Here is an 18,698-nt window from a genome sequence, read left to right as displayed (position 1 = left end):
TACTATTATTATTATTATTATTATTATTATTATTATTATTATTATTATTATTATTATTATTATTATTATTATTATTATTATTCAGTAGTTTTATTTTTATAACGTGCTTTCACTTCACTACCGAGCGCAGCTCTGTGCGCCTTGGGTATGTGCTGTGGTTTGCTGTGGTGCTCTTATGTTTACTGTATTGAAAGTGTTTTGCGTAGAATATGTGCAGTACCCAGTAGTGCAATTTTCTGTATGTTATATATATTTGTAAGTCCTGGTGTTTTTGTTATGTATTTGTCTGAATATTTTTTTATTATACCTAAGGCACCTACTATGATAGGAATTGTTTCTGTTTTTAGATTCCACATTCGAGTTATCTCTATTTCCAGGTCTTTGTATTTTGAAAGTTTTTCCATTTCTTTTAGAGAAACGTTGTCATCTGCTGGTATTGAAACATCAATTAGAAGGCATTTTTTTCCTTCATGATCTTTGACAACTATATCTGGTCTATTTGCCTTAATTTCTCTATCTGTGTGTATTGGCATATCCCAGAGTATGGTTGCTTTCTCGTTTTCTGTGACCTTTTCTGGCGTGTGTTTATACCATCTTTTTTCTGTTGCTATTCCATAATGTTGGCATAGCTTCCAGTGTATATAGGTCCCAGCTCTGTCGTGTCTGTGAATATATTCTTTCTTAGCCAGGACTGGGCAGCCAGAGATAATATGATTTATTGTTTCTTGTCGATCTCCACATATTCTACAGTTACTTGTTATATTTCTTTTCATTATGTGTTTTTGGTAATTTCTGGTGGGGAGGCTTTGGTCTTGTGCAGCAATTAAAAATCCTTCAGTCTCTGCTTTGAGTCCTGAGCTTCTCAGCCATTGCTGGGATTTTTCTCTGTCTATTTCTTTCGCATTTAGTTTAGCCCAGTATTTACCATGTAGGGGCTTTTCTTGCCATCGTTTTATCATGGTCCGTTGCTGTTCTAGTTTTAGTTTGGATTTCATTTGTTTTATAGCTTTTGTTGTTTCTTCTTCTTCTTCTTCGTATTTGTTAGGTAGATTGATTTCTTGTTTGTATTTGTCAGCTTCCTTAAATACTGAAAACAGGTTTTTGTTTTGTTCGTGTTTTGTGGCTATTTGTATTAGTTTCCCTTGCTTCTGGAGTAGGTGTTTTTGCAGTCCTATGGTGGTTATTTTATAATAGTTTTCTAGCTGTATAAGACCCCTGCCACCTTCTGTGCGTTGTATATATAGCCTTTCTATGTCAGATTTTGGGTGGTGCATCCTATATCCTGTCATTATTTTTCTTGTTTTCCTGTCTATTTTACATAGTTCGTTTAGTGTCCAGTTAAGGATGTTGTAGCTGTAGCTTATAACTGGGACAGCTAAAGTGTTGATATCCATTATCTTGTTTTTAGCATTGAGCTCTGTTTTTAGTATTGATCTAACTCGTCTATAGTACTCTTTCTTTATTTTTTCTTTCATTTGTGTATGTTGTATCCTATCTAGTTCATTGACTCCTAAATACTTATATGATTGGCTTTCATCTAGTTCTCTTATTTCATTGGCTTTATCTAGTGTTATATTGCTACTTTTAACTAATTTTCCTCTTTTCAGGGTTGCTTTGGCACATTTTTCTAATCCGAATTTCATTTATATTTCCTTGGTAAAGCCGTGTACTGTCTGTAGTAGTGTTTCTAGCTCTTTGTCGTTTTTTGCATATAATTTTAGGTCATCCATATATAGAAGGTGGCTGACTGTTTTTCCATAGCATTTGTAACCGCATCCAGTTCTATTTAGCAATTCTGTTAAAGGTGTGAGTGCCAGGCAGAACAGGAGTGGAGAGAGCGTGTCTCCCTGGAATATTCCTCTTCTAATGGGGATGGCTTTCGTTTTCACAAGTCCCTCTTTTGTTTGGAGCTGTAGCACTGTCTGCCATTTGTTCATTGAGTGCTCTATGTATTTTATGATAATTGGTGCCACCTTGTTTATGGCTAGTGTTTCCAGAATCCACGTGTGGGGAACACTGCCGAAAGCCTTTTGGTAGTCCACCCAGGCCATACTGAGGCCTTTCTTCTTTCTGCGGCTGTCTTCAGTTATGGCTTTATTGATCAATAATTGATCTTTACAGCCGTATGAGCCCTTGCAGCATCCCTTCTGCTCTTCTGGAAACAGGTTGTTATTTTCCAGGTGTTTACTCACTCTCTGCGATATTATTGCAGTAAAGGCTTTGTAGATCGTAGGGAGACAGGTTATAGGTCTATAGTTTTGTGGTTTCTCCGTTTCCGTGGATTTGGGGATTAAGATGGTTTTCCCATTTGTGAGCCATTCAGGCATTGTTTCTGGATCTGCTATTATGTTGTTAAAGTTTTCTGCCAGCTTTTTATGCATTGCTGGCAGGTGTTTTAACCAGAAATTGGGGATCTTGTCGTGTCCAGGTGCTTTTATTATTATTATTATTATTATTATTATTATTATTATTATTATTATTATTATTATTATTATTATTATCATCATTATTATTATTATTATTATTATTATTATTATTATTATTATTATTATTATTATTATTATTATTATTATTATTATTATTATTATTATTATTATTATTATTTTATGTTTGACTTTTGTTTTGCATTTATACAAGTTGGATTTATACAAGTTGCATTTATACAAGTTGCACATGGAAACAACATGATTATTGTTTCCATTTTGTTGTTTGACTCCCTCGACATGTTGATCTACTGCCGTTCTTTATTATTATTATTATTATTATTATTATTATTATTATTAGTAGTAGTAGTAGTAGTAGTAGTAGTAGTAGTTGTAGTGGTAGTGGTAGTAGTAGTAGTAGTAGTAGTAGTATTTAGAGTTTAAAAAATAATTATAAAAGAAATCATTATTAATTCGAAATTTTGAGCGATAAATGTCGTGGAAAGTGAAAATAAATGCAGTCCAGTATTTAGTCCTACATTCTTTAGATTTTGATTGTTTTTCTAGACAAATTTACTTTATCATTGATTCTTTAAGAACCAGACATACACTGGAATCGATTTTATTGATCACACCTCCCTTTCAATAACTATGACCTTTTTTTGTGTTAGAAGTTTTCATTATTACTGTATTGTAATTTATTCTGACACAGCAATAGAAAACAAAATAGTTATTTGTTTTGGTATTATATAAGATTCCGAGATAAAATGACAAACCTCAGATCTGCTAGTAGGTGAATTGTCTTGAGATATATAAAAGCGAGTGTTAAACATGTCGTGTGTTTGACAAAAAGATAGCAAGATGATAATTTTAGAAAAAAACTCTTGTCAATTAAATATAAAACATTTTACAAACTCGTTTAAATCTGATATTATTTTGTCTTCTAAAATAAAAAAAAATAAAATGAAAACTTAGAAAAACGAAGAATATACTGATATGATGACAAAATACTGACACGAAATAAGTATTGTTTGCGATATTGCTGACACAGCTATTAAAGTACAAATGGAAACGAGGCAACTTTCATGACTAAACACAGCAAAACATTGATAATTGTAATATCAATATCAATGCTGTCATTACGTACATCACCAACTACATATTATTACAAAAGTGTTAAAATAACATAGCATAATCGCAAAGAATAATTTGCTGTTAAACAGGTCTCTTTACAACTACGGGGTTTTAATTTCGTTCTAACTGCAGGGCATTTTGAACAAGTGAGTTCTGGCTTAGCCTTCGATTCATCAAAATCTTAGGAGTAAAATACAGGTTCTTATTGTGTGAAAATCCGTCTAAATATCTTTTCACATCATTGTGTTGTAAATATAAATTTTTCCCATTGTAGCTGCGTTTTAGTGTATCAGCCAGTTATCCGAAAACAAATGATCACATCTGCCTAGGGCTGCATTAACTAATACAGTTTTCTCATTTGAGTAACTATCATTGTTAGCCTGAGGTGTTCTTATAAAAATATGTGGGTAACATTTATTGGCATCTTTCTCAGTTAACTGCATTCATAAATATTCTACTGAGAAGCTATAGGGGGCACAGGAAAAGTGGGTCAGCCTATGGATTTGTTATAGATGAGGGCGAGGAGTATCCATGGAGCTTTTAAAGACCTACTGGTGGTTTCTGCTTTCTGTTTGCGTCCATTGATGAATGAAAAGCTTGATGTTGAGGCCATGGTTGGGACACAGTTTTCATGGTTTCTACGTGAAATCGATTCAGAGATGTGTGAAACAGAGGGGAATTTGATGACATAATAGGAGTATGTTGTTCCTTGATCTAAAACTTACAGACACAACCAAAACTTAAAAGGACCAACAACAGGTCATAATTACAGTAATGAGTGCTACCAGTGCTTTTCTGTCTAAACCATAAAGTAAGCAAAATTATACTTCACTTTTCTTGATACTCCATCGGTAGCAACTGGAATGGAAGACAAATTGTTGTTGGCACTCCGTCGCTTACAACGACGAAGGTTCTGGTTGATCCGATCAACGGAAGAGCCTGCTCATGAAATTAACGTGCAAGTGGCTGAGCACTCCACAGACACATGTACCCTTACCGTAGTTCTCGGGGAGATTCAGCGTGACACAGTGTCACAAAGCTGGCCCTTTGAATTACTGGTAGAACAGAAACAGGAAGTAAGAGTGAGAGAAAGTTGTGGTGAAAGAGTACAGCAGGGTTCACCACCATCCCCTGCCGGAGCCCCATGGAGCTTTAGGTGATTTCGCTCAATAAACACTGACAACGCCCGGTCTTGGAATCGAAACCGCGATCCTATGACCGCGAGTTCGCTGCCCTAACCACTGGGCCATTGCGCCTCCACGGCGGACCAATATTCAGTACATATTAACAATAGCAGGCAAGCCTTCGTCAAATAAAACCCTACCTTCATAGAGAGCTATAGGCTCATCAGAAAATGTAATCCTAGTCATTCTTGAACGTAATTGTGAAGACTAGAATGCCCTTGATAATAAAGCTTCTTTGTAGGTGTGCACGCACCTTTAATCAATAGCAACCATTCAACTATATGCTGTTTATTTAGTCGATCAGACGTGGTTGTAAGAACACAAGTTACCTGGAAATAAAATTTATTTACATTGAGCGATATAGAAATTAATTTTCTTTATATTGAGATGTATTGCAATTAAGTTTAATTAGTTTATGTGCAATTTCAAAACCAGCATAACTAAATAGAAGCATAGCACTCATTAGCAAACATGACTTGGAAACTTGTAGCATGGTACGTATAATTGTTTTATGTGCCTTTGGTGACACATACATACACTTGACCCTCCCAAATCTGATCTTTGGTCCCTTGTTTCAGGGATTTGTAGACATCGCCCAGATACGCTTTGCTAACGTGATGTTTTGTTTATGTCTCTATAACTTATCGTTTCGTCAAAAGAGACGGTAGAATAAGTACCGATCATAGAAATAACTCTCGGGGCCGATTTGTTCGACTGAAAACTCTTCAGATGATGCCCAAGCATGGCCACGGTCGAATAACTGAAACAAGTGAAAATTATGTTTCTATATACATATCAGCAATAACGTTGTCAGTACGCTGTTATATGCTTAAGTTAGACGTGTATTTGCGTTTGCTTATAAGATTAAAATAGAGTGTAGAAAAAAAATGTGTTAGGAAATTATAAGTCAGTTACTGAAGATAAAAGCAACGCAAAATTCAGTATCAAAACTAAATTTACACACACACACACACACACACACACACACACACACACACACACACACACACATATGCACAGATGTGTGAGTGTGTGTGTGTATGTATATGTGTATGTGTGCGTTTGTGTCTGTATGTATCTATGTGTGTGTATGTATGCATGCATGCGTACATGTATGTATGTATGAAGAGAGATACACAGACAGAGAGAAACAAAGAGAGTGAGTTATTTTATGATATTCAATATGGTGCTGTATACAACTCATTATACTTCTCGTGTTCCTTCTTAGTTTTGTTATACTTCAATGAAGATAAAGCAGAGATTCGTGCTCGAATTATGTGGTTGCAATGATTCATTAGCATATTTCATCAGGTGATGCGCGTATGCATGTATAGTTGTGCCTTGTGCTGTTAAACTCAATGTGTCACGTTAGTCCATTAGTCTTCTACTTTTTACATTTTTCGATGTTAAGATGCTCGATAAAGAAATCTTAGACCATGTAGTATACAGTTGTGTAAATATAGCCACGACAATGATATACTGTTTGAGATACTGGCACCGGTATGCAATGGACGGCCTTATCTAATCCATCTAAATGATTGAAACCTACCGGTTTCAGTATATCCGGGACACCAAAGCTCCATATTATTCAATTGGTTTATTACGGCAGTGTTCTTAATATCTGACGAAAACTACATCGTTATACCGATAAAACAGAAAGCGAAATCTTTAAGTATCCATCTATTTGCCACGACAACAACTGGTTTCGTCAGTTCGCACATTTGTACATTGCTTATTACAATAGCTGTACAAAGATGTTTTGGAGGGAAACAATTTTTAAAGGACTTAACATCAGTTTTAAAATTTCGATATTTCTTATAAAAAAAAAACCTGATGAAAATTTGCAGCTTTTCGTTTGTAGGATTGTGAGCATTTGTATATTCAATATTTAAAAGAAGAAAGAGTTTTTGAATTAAAATTCAAACCTAGAGCGATATATCTAGTAACGTAACTACGCTTTGTATACATCATCCGGCAACAGCGGTAAGAATGCAATCGGCTCTCAGCTATGTCTGCATAGCATCACTTGAGAAGCAGCAACAAGTGTAGACTAAGATGCCATACTGTCATACTTTCATTTTTCTAAAATTTCTCTCCATGCTAAACAGAAAATACTTCAATACGAAAGCATTAAGAGTTTCGAATGATCAAAATCGTGCTCTGTGCCATAGTTGCTTGTTCACTTTCTTTCAAGGTGTCTTAATCTCTCTCTCTTTCTCTCTCTCTCACTGTCTCTCTCTGTCTGTCTCTCTGTATATCTACCTTTCCCTATATACCCGTCTCTCACACTTCCTTACCCTAATTATGAAAAGAGCGCTGTCATTCATTACTCTCTTTTGTTTTTGTATATTATAAAACTAGAACTATATGTACACTTGTGTCTAATACCTACCTTGTGTCTAATACACTAACCCTAACCCTAAGATCATATATGATATGCAGTGAGCTGTTATCATACATATCAATTTCGCTCAAACATGTATTCCTATAATTCTGTCAACCTTTCTTTACAATTTTGAAGAATTTTATCAACAGGTTATTAGTAAATATGAAATGCAATTTTTTTTTCTCTCAGTATTACAGAAGTTTTCGTTAATAGTGTGAAGGGTAAATAATTTTGGCAACGGTTTTCGATCCGAAAAAGCATGTTGACATTACTTTAGGAAATATTATTGCAAACGAACATAAACATCACAATTCTCGACTTTTGTGGCGGAAAATATTTTTATTATATTTCTAGTTTCATTTTTCCTTCTGTTGCTATTGCGCAACGAGTACAGCAATGTATGTCTTCATTGCAGCATCTCTCTGTGGGAAGACCAATAATGCAGGAAAAATGTCTGGTATTTCTGAAGTGTTTACAATAAAATATGCCACTTAAAATATTTGAGAGAAGAAACTTATTTATGACATTTTTCTTCCTGAACCAAAAGATTCTAGTTACGTGGATTGACAAACACATGAATCATGTTCCAGAATAAACATACGAACGACATATTAAGGCTGTCAATATTATACTCAGCCTGAAAAGCAGTGAGCTGGCAGAATCGTTAGCATGCCGGGAAAATGATGAATGGCATTTCGTCTGTCTCATGTTCTGAGTTCAAGTTCTCCGTGGTCGACTTTGCTTTTCGGGGTCGATAAGAAGAGTATTAGTCAAACACTGAGGATGATGTAATCGATTTAACTCCGAACTTGAAGGCCTTGTGTAAAAATTTGAAATTTATTTTTATACTCAATCTGAAAGGCGGCGTGATGGCAGAATCGTTAGCACGCCGGGAAAAATATTTAGTAGCATTTCGCCAGACCTTACGATCTGAGTTCAAGTTCTTCCGTGGTCGACTTTGCCTTTCATCCTTGCGGAGTTGAAAAACAATTAGCGGTGGAGTTCATGTTATCGACTTATACTTCATCCGAAGTTGCTGGCCTTGTGCCCATATTTGAAATCAATATTATATTTAGTATCAACAGTAATGGTAATGATAAAAAGACCCAATCTGAAAGCGGAGTTTTTTCTATGACTTGAAGAAGACAAATATTTGTTATAAATAGATATTTAATAATATCGCAGTTCGATGGGTGTTTAAAAAAACATTTATCAGGATCAACTGTGTATAAAAAAATTATTCTTTCTTTACAAAAACTCAGTAGAAAATCAGAAAGACGCGGAGAATGAACATGATTCGGCCTGACGTTAATCTATTTAAAACCCAACATATTAATGATGATGTATGAATGGTAATTCTGGTGTGAATACGTACTCACGTTTCAGTTATGTCAAATACTGTGCAGGTGATATTAAAGAAAAAGTTGCATAAATATCTCTGCAAAAAGTAGATTATTCTAATTGAGGTACGGAATCAGCATTTCAGAATAGAAGTTTCAGTCTTTGCAACCACTCCAGATGTTGACTGGCTCTTTATTTTATCACCCAACAAGATGAAAGGCTGAGTTGATCTTGGCGTCACCTGAACTCAGAACTGAAAGAAATGGAACAAATATTCTTTTCTACTCTAGGCACAAGGCCCGGAAGTTTTGGGGACGGGGCCAATCGATTAGATCGGCCCCAATGTGTGACTGATACTTAATTTATCGGCCCCGAAAGGATGAAAAGCTAAATCGACCTCGTCTGAATTTGAACTCAGAACATAAAGACAGACGAAATACCGCTAAGCCTTTCACCTAGCGCGCTACCCTTTCTGCTAGTTCGCCGCCTTAGAACTGGAACAAATATTGCACCGCAGTTTCCATGTTACCATAGATATTTTGCTATCTTAGTATTCTTATTTATTTTTTCTTTTATATTTTAAATTAATTCGAACTATATAATCAGTATTTAGCGTCAGAAACCATATGATATCATTTGTGGAAGAAGAACTGTATCAGTAGCAATGTTTATGTGAGTTGATACACCTACATTCTAAATTTACTATATACGTTAGATTCTAATTAACTTAAAAGACGCTTTTCTGCCGCTGAAATTTGTATTTTCTATCCACATATTACATTCCGTCGCATACAACATGTAGTTCGCTGCCTGAACATCTGTTCAGTATTAATAATAAATTCACTTATAATTTTAACACGTTCGCTTCATTTTCTTCATATAGAAATTTTGAAGGTAGAAAAAAGAGAACAGATAATTTCAAATTCTACAGGAAGGAAATTTTACAAAAGTACTATGTATTCGTATTTTATCTTATAGCAAGTGACATTTACGTGCTTCACTCAAATGATGGAGACTCAGTTGGTATACCGCTTTCTAGGATTTTTAATATTAACTCTAGAGCTTTTGGACCCGTTTGCCGAACAGCAACATAGAAAGACAAAGGAAGTACATGGAAGTAAAGACACGAATACATTTTCTCAAACGGTTAAGGGTAACAAATCAAATACACATACATGTACACACACACACACACACACACACACACACACACACACACACACACACACACACACACACATACACACACACACACACACACACACACACACACATATATATATATATATATATAGTGGGTTATCACAGAAATAGTGCGTTTTTTTATATTTCCTTTATTTTTCAAAATTAAGATAAACAAAGTCCTTTTTTAATCCAAAATATACTCTACTTCATTTTCTACAATGCTCTTACATCTCTCTGGTAGACTTGCAAGGCCCCTCTTCGAAAATTCACTTGGACGTAACGAAAAATACTCCTCCAGTACTGTTCTGAGCTCGTCTACAGAATCTATATTTTTTCGTTCACGTGATATTGAAAACTGCAGAATAAATGATAATCAGATGGCTCAATGTCCGGCGAATATGGTGGGTGGGCATCGTTTCCCATTCAAACTACTCCAGCCTTTGGAATGTCATCCTCGCTGTATGTGGCCGAGCATTATCTCGATGGAAGAAAACCTTTCGTCTTGAAACCAAAGTTGCTCATTTTTCTTCTGCCGTTGACTTTAGCCGCTCAAACTGCTCACAGTAGATTTCCTTTGTAATCATTTAGTTTGGGTTTAAAAGTTCAGAATGAACGAAACCTCTCATATCCCATCAAAAAGATAACAGCACCTTACGTGTGTGAATACCTTCTTTAGCCTACCTACTGTCTATGGCGCCTGACTTATATTTCCTGGTAGTTGTGGTACTAGTAACTTGTCGTCTTCTGGAACGGGTGCAATAGAGGACAATATGCTGGGATGCTGAAGTGCTTGTCTTCCTTTAACTTTTCTGTACTGCTGCATCAACCATGCCAGAATAGCAACTATCGTGATGGTTTTTTTGGCACTCACCATACTTTTCAAATAGAAAAAGCCATAACACATTTTTAACCTCTCAACTATCCTAAATTAGACTGCCAACTTCACATATGACACGGGGGCCCAACGCTTAGCTTAGTCATCCAAATTCAATCCAAATTAAAGTTTATAACCCTTCCAGTATTTGGCACCTTTCACAACTTTATGTGATACATGCCTTGTTCCAACATAGTATCGCATATCAGAAATAATCTGACGAATCTTTGCACCCTCTAGCAGCCATGGTGAAGAAAATTTAGAATAATGTTCGCAGTACAGAGCTTAAAGAGAAAAGAGAAAAATATTAGTATCAGATCAATATACCACTTAGTGGACAGTCCTACTACACCAGAAAGAAGTCCATCAAATTTCTGAGACTAAAATGAAATTGGCATACCCGCACAGTACCATGAAAAGAGGAGTACCTTATCACTGATAATTCATTAGAAGTTTAAACCAAAAGCCACAATTTTCTTTAGCTGGCCCACATTTTAGGTAAATTTGAGCAGTTCATCCTTCCCCTAATTATAAAATTTAGCAACGGTCGATGGTAGAGAGGAAGATCATTTTCGGAATTGGTGTAGAAATTTGCATAATAAGCACTCAAACGTTAGGATAAACAAAAATTTGACAAAATTCTGTGACATAGTGTAATTTATCTTAGATAACAGAAAACCCATTTGGTTATAACATATGAGAAAGCAATTAAAGTATGATTGGTTTCAAAGATGTGAGCAGTTCCAAAGTCTGAATTGTACAATAAACGATATTATAGAACACATTAACACATTTGCTGTAACAGCAGTGGTATATTCTGATGTATTGGATTCGAAAGTTACAATAATCACGCATAATAATTTGCAAAACTAGCAGCCTTGGAAAACAAAAAGAAACTAAAATACAAAGAGAAAAAAATCATTACATTATAGACAGCAGTCCTGTCGTTCATCGATTATACATTGCAGGCCTTAAACTGGCAGGAAAATTATTGATTACCAAACAACAGTTTAAGAAGCAAACTGTTGATGTTGAATATTGTAGACCAATTACACTTGGAAACCAGCTAGTTTTTAGAGTTCGACGACATGGTAGTATCGAGATTTTATAACCGTGGGTGCAGTAAGAAAATAGCGGCAGGAAATGTCGGTAGCTCATCATAGATAGAATGAGAAAAAATCAGTGGTACATTAATGATGATGATAATAAAAAAAGCAACAACAAAAGCAACGACGACGGCACCACCACCAACACCGAAAACAACAATGATAATAATAAATACACTGAAGCAATACCAGGCAATGGCAATGTTGCCTTCTGATCTTAACTTTACATGTTTCGTCTTGGTATAAAACATGCCTGCAGCAAATATTCTACTCCATACCTCAAATGTGCTTGTCAATTGTTTGACTTTAACCAGTTAAGCATGTCCCTTAGTGGCTGGCAATATGTGTGTCTCTGATCACGAAGAGAAGTAATGGGGGATCACCATAGCCGTATGTTGACAGAAATTATTTGGGGTTTGAATAATTCACATCTGGAAATTTTGGTGCTTTGCTCATCATCCTTACACGACCATTATTCGGGGACCTTTTGAGCGGGATGTGGTACTCGACGTGAAGAAAATTCAAACTGGGCTCGAAGCGAAAGGTCATGCGGTGTGTATCTTGATACGAGATCACCATGTCACGCAGATATGTTTGTGATGCATGTAACTGGTGTACCCTTATCAAGCAGGTAGTCCTGATGTGTATCTTGGGCTTCGTATATTTTACCCCAGTGTCACTTTGAAGGCATGCTCTTCTTTCTCAGTAATAACAATAACAATAATAATAACAATAATAATAATAATAATAATAATAATAATAATAATAATAATAATAATAATAATAATAATAATAATAATCATAATAATAATAATAATAATAATAATAATAATAATATATATATATATATACATATATATATATATATATATATATATATATATATATATATATATATATATATATATATATATATATATATATATACATATATATATTACACGTTTGCTTCGTATATACTCACATTATGCTAACATGCACAGAAATATATATTTGTATATAAAGTTATGAAACTTTTGCCAAATTCAATAAAACCTATAGCTACGCGCGTCAGAAAAAAATTACTATTTCCCAATAAAGTGTGAAATCTGTGATTCAAACGATTAACGTAACCTAATGTCTTTGCTATTATTGTTTATTGCAAATCCAAAAATTCTTCTTGTGCGCCAATACTAGTCTTTCAAAGAATATTTGGTGTCATATGCAGCTAGCAAAATTGTTTCACATACAAAGGAATGCAAAGTGTCAATCTATCGATGATTAGAACCGTGTGAACTTGATTACGAAAATGTCGATATATAATTTCTCATGTGTCAGCGCACATATTATCGAATGACTATCGCTGGTATTTAAGTTATTTAACTGGATGTCTGCCCCGATGGAGCAGTTCTACCCAGAAGCATCCTACATTTTAGAGGTGTATCTACTACAAATATGAACCTCTGTTGTATTGGAAATGATTGGTTGGGAATCGACAGAGAATTGGTTGCTATTTCTAGTAAATCAGTTAAGTAATATAATCTAGTTTTGGTGCTACTGCTTCTGTTGCTGGTGCTGCGTCTGCCGCTTCTATTACTACTGGTACTGCTGTTGCTCCAGCAAATGTATATCAGTTTCTTGTTGCATAGCTCGAGAGGCTTGGTATTGTTATAATTAGTAGTGAAATCAACTTTCCAACGAAACGTCTTCATTTTACGAAAAACGTAGAAAGATAATATTAATTTAGATAGTTTGTCCCGTAAGAGACATTGCGTTTCAGTGGAGTTTACTGAAATAACTCTCACGGAAGCTCTACTCATGCGCGCTATTAACGTTCTCCTGGAGAGTCTAATCAAGAACATTACCAAAGTTTACTAATGACAGCATCACACTTTTAATGCAAGTTTTTTTCTTTAACACTGCACGAACAGTTTTACATGCTCTGGAGCTTTTGATATGGGGAAAATATTCAAGAAATCGAGAACATAGCTCGTTAACATGCATCAGGTATTTCTTTAAAATAGCTTCTTTTGGATGGTCAAAATTCCATCAGTCAACTATTATAATCATGAGACATGTTAACAAGTGTATGCGCCAGAGCAGGTGTTGCGTTGAAATTTTCTTCAGCCTTTGCCATATTCAGAAGTCTATTTAAGAACTCCTGCAAGTGATATTGGATTTATATTTTTGTGTCCACTTTGTGTATGCATGTAAAATAATTTCTATGTTCCAAATAAACAACAACCATCATGTTTTTAAGATATAACGTTTTATAAGCTATGAAAGGGGGAGCAGATATCAATCACTCTCCTTCTACACATTGCTTTTACTGCATCGTCTAAGATTTTCTGCGCTTGAAGAGTTTAGTTTCGAAGTATAATGAAATTACCCCTATTTTGAAGAAAAGAGTGTAGGTGGTTAGCTGTGGACTCGAACTCACATCTCCGTTATTATGCGTCACGATGCTCTGACCGATTGAGCTAAACTCCCTCACTACAGATTCTTCTGCAAATTTAAGATGTATAGAAATCTCGCTTTATGAGACGCTATCATATGTTAAATTCTAATTCCGACAAACGTAAACAAACAAACGAAGTTTCCTTTTAGAAGCGTTGAGATGTATTAGAAAGTTTAAAAAGTGATTTTTAAATTCTCAATCGCAGGATAATGCTAATAATATAGCCTGAACAGGATAAAATACCCCTATGTTTTTGCTAATTTCTGGTGGGGAGGCTTTGGTCTTGTGCAGCAATTAAACATCCTTCATTCTCTGCTTTGTGTCCTGAGCCTCTCAACAATTGCTGGGATTTTTCTCTGTCTATTTCTTGAAAATATTGAACGCAAAATATTTTAACTTCCTGCAAGTAGATTGTAAATTTTTCTATAGTATTTTAAGATAACATCATTTAAAACTTACATTATTTTCGATCAAAATAAATCTTGCCTTCCACTGCTAGATTATTGATTAGACTTGGTTTCCTGCATTCAATATGTTGAATACTGCCCAACTATAGCAGTATTGACTGCAAATAAATTTATTTTGATAGATCCTGGAATCTTCGAGCCTTGCCCCATGTATTCTATAATCACTTGAATGGTAACGGCAGGCCATGTAGTGAAATAAACATGATTATTTAAGTTACTAGAAAACAGTCACACATGGAAAAGTATCGTATAAGGTAAGAGGAAGGAACAGACATTCTAAGGTGAATGTGAAATCTATGCTGGACATGAAAGGACGGGGAAAACAATAGGAAACGAAGTAAGAAATAAGCGTAGGCACTCTAAAATAGAACGATATACTTCAGTAGTGACAAAATATATTTATTAAATTTCAGTGTCGCTACATTGTCAATTGTATTAAAATATCAAAGCTTATGGACACTAATTATTTTATCATTAGATCTATAGTAATTAGGATTTATGAAAGAAAACAAAACGAGATACTGATGAATTTAAACCTTCTGCGAATTTTGTAATTTGTTATCGGTGACGATCTCACATCAATCTCACATGAAAGCATTTTAGGCAAGCGTTTCTATCGATAATTTCGGATCGTTGAATGTCATTGAAATGAAATTCAGTAGACTATAACTGTCCTGATAATTCTCCTACACACACACACACACACACACACACACTGAAACATTGATTGATGATGCATACCTACTTACTAACAAATATATCTGTGTATGTATATCCGGCCATAAGCCGAGAAGGTCGTAATATCTGAATGAATATGGTGCGCAAATCACGATAAGAAAAACGTTAAAGGAAGTTAGTAACCTTCTATCTTCTTACACGTCACCACCAAAACGTTCTGCCGACGACATTACATGAGCAAATACTGATGTCTGAAAATGATCCCAGGACTTATTATATATCAGATATCTTAGCTACCGGCTAACGAATAGTATGGCTATGACTAAAACAATCCTGATCCGGTTTAAAACAACATCAATAACTAAAAGATTACAAAGAAGCATGTTATAATACAGGAAAATAAAAAAAAATAAGGAATATAATTAATTCATAAACAAATCAAATGAGATATAATGAAGAATATTTGATGTCATGAATCAAATGATCAGGTGCGCCATGTAAAGAGCTTATTAGTAGTGTGGTTCTTTTAGTTGTTGTTGTTGTTGTTATCATCATCGCCATTCTTATGATTTCTGTGATAATTATCATATTTCATATTATATTCATATTTCAAATTACATTACCATATTATATTCTTTCATTTGCGCAGCGATGATTTTTAACATTAGATCGTTTTACTTATGTTATATAACTTCAGATAGGCAGTTGTTCTTTCAGGACATTTGCTGCTCTCAGAAGTGTTGTCTTTTGCAATATCGTAATTCTGGGACAGATTCCAATTATGTCGAGGTGTTTCCAAAGGATTTTCATCTCCGACCGAATTGCTACAATTGGTATCACTATAACTTTCATCTTCCACATTCTCTTGAATCTCCTCTCAAGTCTGCATATTTTATGAATTTCTTGCTTTCTTTGTCATTGATGTAATGATCTCTTGGGCAAATGTTGACCAACACACACCTTCTTAGCGTTTATTATTTCCCTAAAGTTATGCCTGATCTAGCATGAACAAGAACTCTATCTTCATGAATTGTGAAATCTCACAAAATATTTGCAGTCTGATTTTCTAGGGCCTTGGTTTGGTATGAACGGTTACCATTTCCTAGTGGTCGGAAAGCAATATTTCTTGCATAATGAATAGTGGAGGTTTAAACAAACTTTATAGTGGCGCCTTTGTTTTCTTCCCTCGGGTACTGATGAAGGGTGCCACACGTTTACCCTTCTTCCCGCATAACTTTCACTTATTTCTTTTATCTGGGTTATACATATTCCTTAACGGCTTTATGCTTAGTCCTTGATCTTGATTGTTGTTGTTCATATTCCGATGAGGTCTACTTTACATTTCATTATTTCCGGGTTGAGTACGTGTTTCGATATACAGGTGAGTACTTAGTTTGATGTAATCGACTCCCTCCTCATCATAAAATTTCAGGCCTTGTTCCTACAGAAGAAGGATTCATTATTATCGTTGTTCTTATGGCTGTCGTTTTGGTTGTAAGCCACTTTTTAATCTAAAGAGTTCAGTTGATGTATCTACCAAAACCTATAATATCACCACCATGAAATCGAATATGAATATCTTAGTCCTAATATAACGGCGATATAAAACAGATGAATTAATTATTGACTATGTAAAAATGGAAAGTCACAAATACGCACGCATTTACAAGCATATGCGAACAGGAGGCAATTTTTGTTCTTGGGTGTTGATTTTAATCTTCCCTACTTCCATACTGTGTGCATTCATGCATTTCGCTCTGTTGGAAGAAGAAAAAGGCAGATTTTTTGATCGAAGGATACATTCATCCCTTTCTCCTGCCTACCTGAAAACTTTGGAAAAAGGTCATGGACACTACTTTTACTTCTCTGACTGAGACAGTAATGAGAAAAAGAAAGACATCACCCCGCCTACATTTCTTCATCAATATAATATTATCAATTCAAATGTCTGCTGCAATGATGTCATCATTCATTAGCTTTAGTTGAAGTTACCTATTGTGGTAGCATCAAAAGAATAACAATATTATCGTTAACCTTAGCTATGACAAAACGAACTTTATCAGCGTTGTTAACATTATAACCGACGATAAAATCAATGACAACATGAAAATATTTTTTCCAACCACAATGAAGGAAAAGAAAAAAAAGAATGAAATACCAACATCAATGACAAAACAAACAAAATTTGGCATCATCAAGAAAAACATTATTAGGATGCAAAAATTATATAACATAAACGACAAAATATACGACAAAAACTAAAGATATAAATATAATAATGTAATCTATAAAACTATTTTCAACTGAAATAATAAAAATACAACATATATAAGAAAAATCTATACTAATAAAACTATAAACAAATATAAACCACGGCAGCAGAACTAGCTTTAACCCTAACTCCTACATTGATTATACACAACATATAACGACATAGTATAATATAATCAACAAAGACAATATTATCAACAAATGCAACAACAATACAACAAACTAACATACACATATCAACATAAACAACAAAATTTATAGACGTAACGGCAATAGCATAATAACATAAACAGCGAATGTATTACAAAAGAAAACAATAACAAAAATGTATTAATATAAACTATAAAAAATTTTATCAAAATATACAAGAAATATTTTACAAGAGAAACGAGAGCAATAAAAAAAATATATATCGGTAGAGACAACAAGAATATGTATATAATAACATAAAACAAAAATCAACGATTTCTAAAACAGCAACAGCAACAACAATAACAGAAACAGAAACAACAACAATAACAGAAACAGAAACAACAACAACAACAGCAACAATATTCACAAGAACCTTGTGAGTAATACTCAGCAGGAAATTAGATAGAATTATTCGAAAGACAAAAAAATGGTACACAAAACATTCCAAAGTATTCTATTACAGATGTTTTCACAATAAACATGGAAACGTTTTCAATCATGTTTCAATAGAAAATTCTTTCCTGGAAAGGTTGGGAAAGATAGAAATAGAGAAAGAGAGAGAGAGAGAGAGAGAGAGAGAGAGAGAGAGAGAGAGAGAGAGATAGAGAGAGAGAGAGAGAGAGAGAGAGTGACGGGGGGGATAAAGAGAATGTAGCAATTACTGAAATAAAATGCAAATTAAAATAAATTAAACAAAATATAATGAAATTGCCAGATTAACAAAAATAGAACAATAATAATAATAACGACAACGATGACGATGTAACTGATGTTGATGATGATGATGATGTAGTTGATCATAATACAATCGTTATTATTGTTGTTGTTGTAATTGTTGTCGATAATGCTAATGGTTATGATGATAATTATGAGGAGGATATTGATGATGATGATGATGATGATCACGATGAGGAAGATTTTGATTATTGAAGATGATGATGATGATGATGATGATAATGATGATGATGATGATGATGATGATGATTATGATGGTTTATAATGAAAAATACAGAAAAAAAA

The sequence above is a fragment of the Octopus bimaculoides genome, chromosome 8 (genome assembly GCF_046866305.1).
Source record: "Octopus bimaculoides isolate indiv1 chromosome 8, ASM4686630v1, whole genome shotgun sequence".
Classification (NCBI taxonomy): Eukaryota; Metazoa; Mollusca; class Cephalopoda; order Octopoda; family Octopodidae; genus Octopus; species Octopus bimaculoides.
This window is presented reverse-complemented; position numbering follows the sequence as displayed.